Source organism: Lagenorhynchus albirostris, chromosome 7 (assembly GCF_949774975.1).
Source record: "Lagenorhynchus albirostris chromosome 7, mLagAlb1.1, whole genome shotgun sequence".
NCBI lineage: Eukaryota > Metazoa > Chordata > Mammalia > Artiodactyla > Delphinidae > Lagenorhynchus > Lagenorhynchus albirostris.
In genome coordinates this window covers 20,454,958-20,460,988 of record NC_083101.1, presented here as the reverse complement: position 1 = coordinate 20,460,988, position 6,031 = coordinate 20,454,958, and the positions used below count along the sequence as shown (strand labels likewise).

Genomic DNA, 6,031 nt, shown 5'->3' with positions numbered 1-6,031 from the left:
AATGAGAAGATTCTCAGGTGAGTTAAGGGCATGAACTTTTTACTTTTATTTTGGCAGCTGGGAGATGGGGGTAGCTTTTTCTTTGTAATTTAAAGCCCAGTTCCAGATGCCTCTGATAGTTTTCTGGATCAATGAGGAGTTCATGTAGATAAATAACGAATTTACATTCCAGGTGTATTTGTTTTGCTTCTGAATTAGAGATACTTTGATTTCTTCCTTATCCACACCCTGTTCTTGGAGCAGCTGCTCCACCCCTAGCCTTGACACATGACCCAGCTCACTGGCCCACTTGATCTCGCTTGGGCCACTCAGATTCTCTGGCCAGGAGATTTGCAACTAGGATTCAACACTGGAAAAAGTCACCTGTGGGGAGCTGAGCTTGTAGGCCACGGGACTCAGGGACTGAGACCATCATGGGGAGCTGCTCACTTGGGTCATGGGCAAGTCCAGAGTGAGCCCAGAAGCTAGGCTGTGGAAATCCCCTGAGCAGAGACGCAGGGTGTGAGATATCTGTGTGTGTGTGTGTGTGTGTGTGGTAGTGGTGGTGAAGCACACAAGGCCCTGAAAGGGGGGCTTGCTCCGGTCATGTCACAGAAAACCAGGGCCCTGACAGAGCCCCGGCCTCTCTCTGCATCTGGGAGACTGAGACCTTGGGAGAGGCAGAGACTGACCCAAGGTCACCTAGAGGGGATGTGGCTAAGGTGGACTTGAACTCTGCAATGCTTGTTCTGCTTTCGTATCTGGGCAACTTGTTCAGAGGATGGACAGACCATGTCTCCCCTGTCTCTTCTGCCACATTCTCTTCTGCTGGGAATCTGAGGACGAGGCAGATGTCGGCATGGCATGATTTGCTCCAAATGTCTCCCCAACAGCTGGTTACAGTATCTACAATCCCACCATCTTCCGTTTCCAGAAGTAGCCCTGGGCAAGTGCACACCATGCATCTTGTTCACAGGAGAGATTACTTAATGATTTGAAAAGCCCAGGGTAAGGAAACTCACACTTATTGAAACCTCAGGCAACTTATACCCAGCCCACAGCCTTAGGAAGGTAGCCCAATCGCTCCCATTTTACAGGGGAGGAAGCTGAGGCTCAGAGACGTGAGGTGACTTGCCCAGGGTCACACAGCAAGTCAGGAGCAGGACTCAAATCTGCTTCCAGAGCCCAGGCTCCCTGCTCGAAAGAGCACAGGTACTGAGTTCTGGAGCCAAGGATAGGCTGAGGTGTCGGGCAGGTTATGAGGTGAACTCGTCTCACAGAATGATTCAGTAGGAATTGTCGGGGCCTCGGAATTAGAGCCATCTGACTCCATAACTTTGGCCTCCTTTCTGGGCCTCAATTCCCTCACCTCCAAAGGAGGGTAAGACTGGATGTTCCCTGTGATCCCAGAGAACTCTGTGGGCTAAGAGTGGGACTAGGCTCTGGAGCCTGAATTGGAGAGACCTAGAGGCAGTAGCTGACAGAGTGCCCATGGTCCAGATTCCAAGGGACTGGACAGTAAGAGCATGGATGCTGGAGCTCAACAGCCTGGCTTCAAATCCCCCCGCTCCACCCACTACTACCATGTGGACTCAAGGAGGTTAAATTAATGGCTCCAGCCTCAGTTTCCTCATCTATAAAATGAGGATAATAATAGTATCTACCCCATAGTAAGGATTAAATAGGTTAATACACGTTCAGTCAGAGCAGCACTTGGCACTAGGAAGTTTTCGAGGTGTGTTAATTCTTGCTTCCACACCACACACCCACACTCTTGCGGGTTAGAAGGTTTAAACTTCCAGTCCTGCTGAACATCGACCTCCTCCCAGATGTGGTGGCAGCCCTGGGATGCAGCAGCTGGTCCCCGTGGGCCTGTTTCCTGGTCAGAGTGAGTCCATGATCACTCAGATGTGACACATGGCCTGGCCACCCCCACTGGGACCGCAGGCAGCCAGTCCTGGGCTAAAAATAGTGTTTTTATGAATGGAGCCAGGCAGGACTGTCCTGGGACCCACAATTAGCCCTTGTGTTAAAACCCAGTCTCTGACTCTCCGGCCCTGACCCTCAGCCCTGCCTCTTCTGTGCTGCTGCTTGGGGGAGATTACTCAGGGTTAGGGGGAGTCTGTGTGGTCACGGAGGGGCCTCGGGGAGGGGAGGAGTGCAGTGGTGGGTCCTCTAACAGGTAAGGGGTCCAATTTCTCTGTAACTTTGAGATGTAAGAAGGAAAATCTCCCTTGACATGGAGGAAATGGAAGTTTTCAGAGTTCACAGCCAGGGGGGTATACAGTCAAATCTGGGCTCCGGATTGGTGTCCCGGCCCCAAGTCTCTTCCCCTCCACCTGCTGCTGCCATGGCACGGCCCGCTGGGGAGGGATCCTGACTGGGGTGAGGGCTGGCCTGAGCAGGCTTTCCTCGCTCCCTGAGGGAAGGTGTGGTCATCTCGTGAGGATCAGGGTCAGCCAGCAGGGTCCAGCTCAGTGAGCAGCAGAAGCAGAGCCGAAGCTGAGCTGTAGGCGACCCGGCAGAGCGTGAGGAGGGCCAGGCCCGGAGCGGGCAGGTGGAGCAGCAGGTCCCTGCCCGCGGGAAGCCGAGGAGGGCGTCCGTGTGGCGTGACCTGGGCGTGGCTGGCAGCGGGGAGCCTGTAAGAGGCAGGGTAGGAGCTCAGGGCCCCCAACGGGGATGAAGCCTGGCCATGCCACGGCCCTGCTAAAGGTCCTTGCAGGGCTCCGTACTGCTTGGTCATCTGTCCCCCACTAGACCGTGAGCTTTCTGAGGGCCCAGAGCTTTAGAGTAAGTGATCAGTGCTCGCTTCGGCAGTACATATACATAAATATACTAAATATACATATACTAAAATCGGAACGATACAGAGACGATTAGCATGGCCCATGCGCAAGGATGACACGCAAATTCGTGAAGCGTTCCATATTTTTTAAAGCAATTATACTCCAATAAAGATGTTTAAAAAAAAAAAAGAGTAAGTGAGCAGACGGGACTTTTGGCCCGGGACCCCAGACAACATTGACCTTTCCTAGAGAAGGACTGGGGGCCCTGAGGGGGATGGAGAAGGACGAAGGTCCGACTTAGTCTGCTCAGGGACTTCTTCGGCCCCTTGTCAAGGAGGACACTCAGAACTCAGAAAACACTGTCGCCTCCCCTGACCCTCAGGGATAGCCATGCCCAAAGAGGGGTGGCCACAGCCCCTGGCCGGAGAAAAATCAAGAGATAAAGCTGGCGGCCGTGCTCTTTCCAAGTTCCTCAAGTTCGATTCCGCGTTGGCCCAAAGTGGGTTTGGGGTGGGGAGGTGGCTTTTAGAATGTGGGGGGTAGAGGCCTTTGGAACTTCGAGAACCTTGGAAACTTTCGAGCTTTCAGAATCTTTAGAAGTCTTGGAAATTTTAGAACCGTTGGAATCTTAAAATCTGGAGCACGTTTAAGATCTTGGACTCTTGACATTCTGGAATGTAGAGGGATTGAAACTGGGGGGTTCTTCTTCTGTTTTCCTTTTTTTTTCTTTTTGGCCATGCCGCGCGGCTTGTGGGATCTTAGTTCACTGACCAGGGATCAAACCTGGGCCCTCAGGAGTGAAATCACGGAGTCCTAACCACTGGATCGCCAGCGTGTTCCCAAACTGGGGCGTTCTGATCTTGGAGTGGAAAGTGCCTTTTTGGTGTAGGGATGGACACTCGCCCGCAGACCTGATCCCTCTCTTCCCACCTGTCCTCAGAGCCCAGTGTTTCAAATATCCTGGTCTTGTCCAGCTTTTCATTTAAGATTTTAAAAATAAAAATGTATTGATCATCTTAAATTTTTGATGTTGTGTTTCTTAAGCAAATGATGACAATATTTATTGCCTAATTGGGTTTTTAAGATTCCAGATTTTTTTTTTTTTTAAGATGATTGTTGCCTCTCGTGTCACCAATTCACCAAACATTCACGCTGGAATGGGGCGTAGAAATCACCTACTTTTTCAGATGGGGAAACTGAGGCCCAGTGGGGGTGGGGGATTTGTTCAGGGTCCTCTGGTGACTCAGAGTCAGATCTGGGCTTCTTGGCTCCTGCATCCAAGCTGTACCCACCACCTCCCTTTGTGCCCACCCAGCTCCCCTGTTCTTGGTAGCTGCCCCATCCGCTCGGGCTGAGGATTTTCCATGCTTTCCCACAGCTTTCTCCCACGTCCAAGTTTCCTCTCTACAAGATGGGGCCAGGGATTCCTGAGCCAGGTTGAGGCCCACGTGCCTGGAACGTGAGATGCATGTAAAGAGCAGAGACCCTGCCAGATCACTTCCAGCGATCATGGTACAGTAGGAAATGAGGGAAACAGCAACTCCACTGCAGCTCAGCCAGGGCTCTGGAGTCTGGAAAGCTCTTTGGAGAACTGGTTGTTTGGATCCGGGTCCTTCGTCTCCTGCAGTAGCCTGCACTGGTGCCCGCCCATGGAGGCTTCTCAGCCCCTCTCTGCCTCTTCCTCCACCGACCACTGTCCCCTACTGCATCTTCTCCGTCTCAGTTTCTTTGTGGCCTCTGCCTCCTCATGGTTTCTCCTGCCTATGGCTCCCATGAGCGCACACCCTCTGCAGCCCCAGAGTTCCTCTTTCCTTCGTTGGCTGTCACTCCCAACTTCTCAGCTTACACTCAATGTCCCCCTACGAGAGGACTTGATTGGTTTGGAAGTCCCCACTAGGACAGGCCCTGGATTAAATGGACTCTCATACACGGGCTCTGATTCTTTGACACCAACTGGGTGTCCAGCAATTCAATTTCACACTAACTCACCGAGTTAGTGCAGAACCCACAGGTTTAGGGCTCAGTCCCTCAAGACTCTCTCCACTTCAGATGCCAGTCACGAGTCCCAGGGACAACCTGGGATTGAGGCTGTGAATTCTGGGGTTCTCACAACCCCCTTCTCAGGTTCCATAATTTGGTAGAACAACTCACAAAACTCGGGAACATGCTTTACTATTACCGCTTTATTATAAAAGATACAACTCAGAAGCAGCCAACTGCTTCTCACTGAGCTGGACCCTCCTGGCTGACCCTGATCCTCACGAGATGACCACACCTTCCCTCAGGGAGAGAGGAAAGCCTGCTCAGGCCAGCCCTCACCCCAGCCAGAATCCCTCCCCAGCGGGCCGTGCCATGGCAGCAGCAGGTGGAGGGGAAGAGACTTGGGGCCGGGACACCAATCCGGAGTCCAAACAGTTGTCTGCGTATTTAGCCATCCCACAGCCGGCTGTCAATCAGTCCAGTCCCTCCTCCTTCCACTTGGATCCCTTCCAACTCACCCCCTCTTCCCTCTTGCCTTGTGTCTACCCAGACACTCAGGTCTACAGTTAGTCGCTGAAATAGGCAAAGCATTTTCCCATCTCAAGGGATTCACACATGCTGTTCCCTCTGCCTGGAGTGCCCTTCCCTGCCTCCATCCTGCCTCTGGCTAACTCCCCCCCTCGGGCCTTGCCTGGCCTCCTGCTCTGAATGACACGCTCCTCTCACATGTGTCCCCTGAACTTTTCCTTAATAATACTCATCAATCTTTGTAGTGATAAACTGCTTTCATGATTGTTTGCCAAATCACTAGACTGTATGCTTCAGGAAGGCAGGCGTCGGGTCTGCTTTGTTCAGCACCCACCTAGAATAGGCCTGGCTTAGTAGATAGCTGTTGAATGAAAGAATGAAATTGCGTCAGAGATAATTACAATATACAAAGGCTTATATATCTGCATGAATTAGAAAAATAGAAACAACTTGAATATTCAATAGTAGCCAATTAAAAAATACATTATAGTAATGTACCATGGAATTTACACAGCCACTAAAATCACAGTTTAAAAGCATATTCATACCCAACATGATTAGTCATTAGGGAAACGCAAATCAAAACCACAACGGCTATAATTTAAAAAAAAGGAAAATAACCAGTGTTGGTGAGGATGTGGAGAAATTGGAATCCTCATACGTTGTTGATGGGAATGTAAAATGGTGTCGCCACTGTGGAAAACAGCCTGGCAGTTCCTCAAAAACTAAATATAGAATTACCATAACCCAGCAATCCT

The 6,031-nt window shown here is 51.1% G+C and overlaps 1 non-coding gene across 1 annotated transcript; it reads left to right on the top strand.

Annotated features, from left to right (window-relative positions):
* Window positions 1–2,809: 2,809 nt before the first annotated feature.
* LOC132523987 (U6 spliceosomal RNA) lies at window positions 2,810–2,912 on the top strand. Its single transcript, XR_009541752.1, has one exon. It is a non-coding gene; the product is annotated as a U6 spliceosomal RNA (small nuclear RNA).
* Window positions 2,913–6,031: the final 3,119 nt, after the last annotated feature.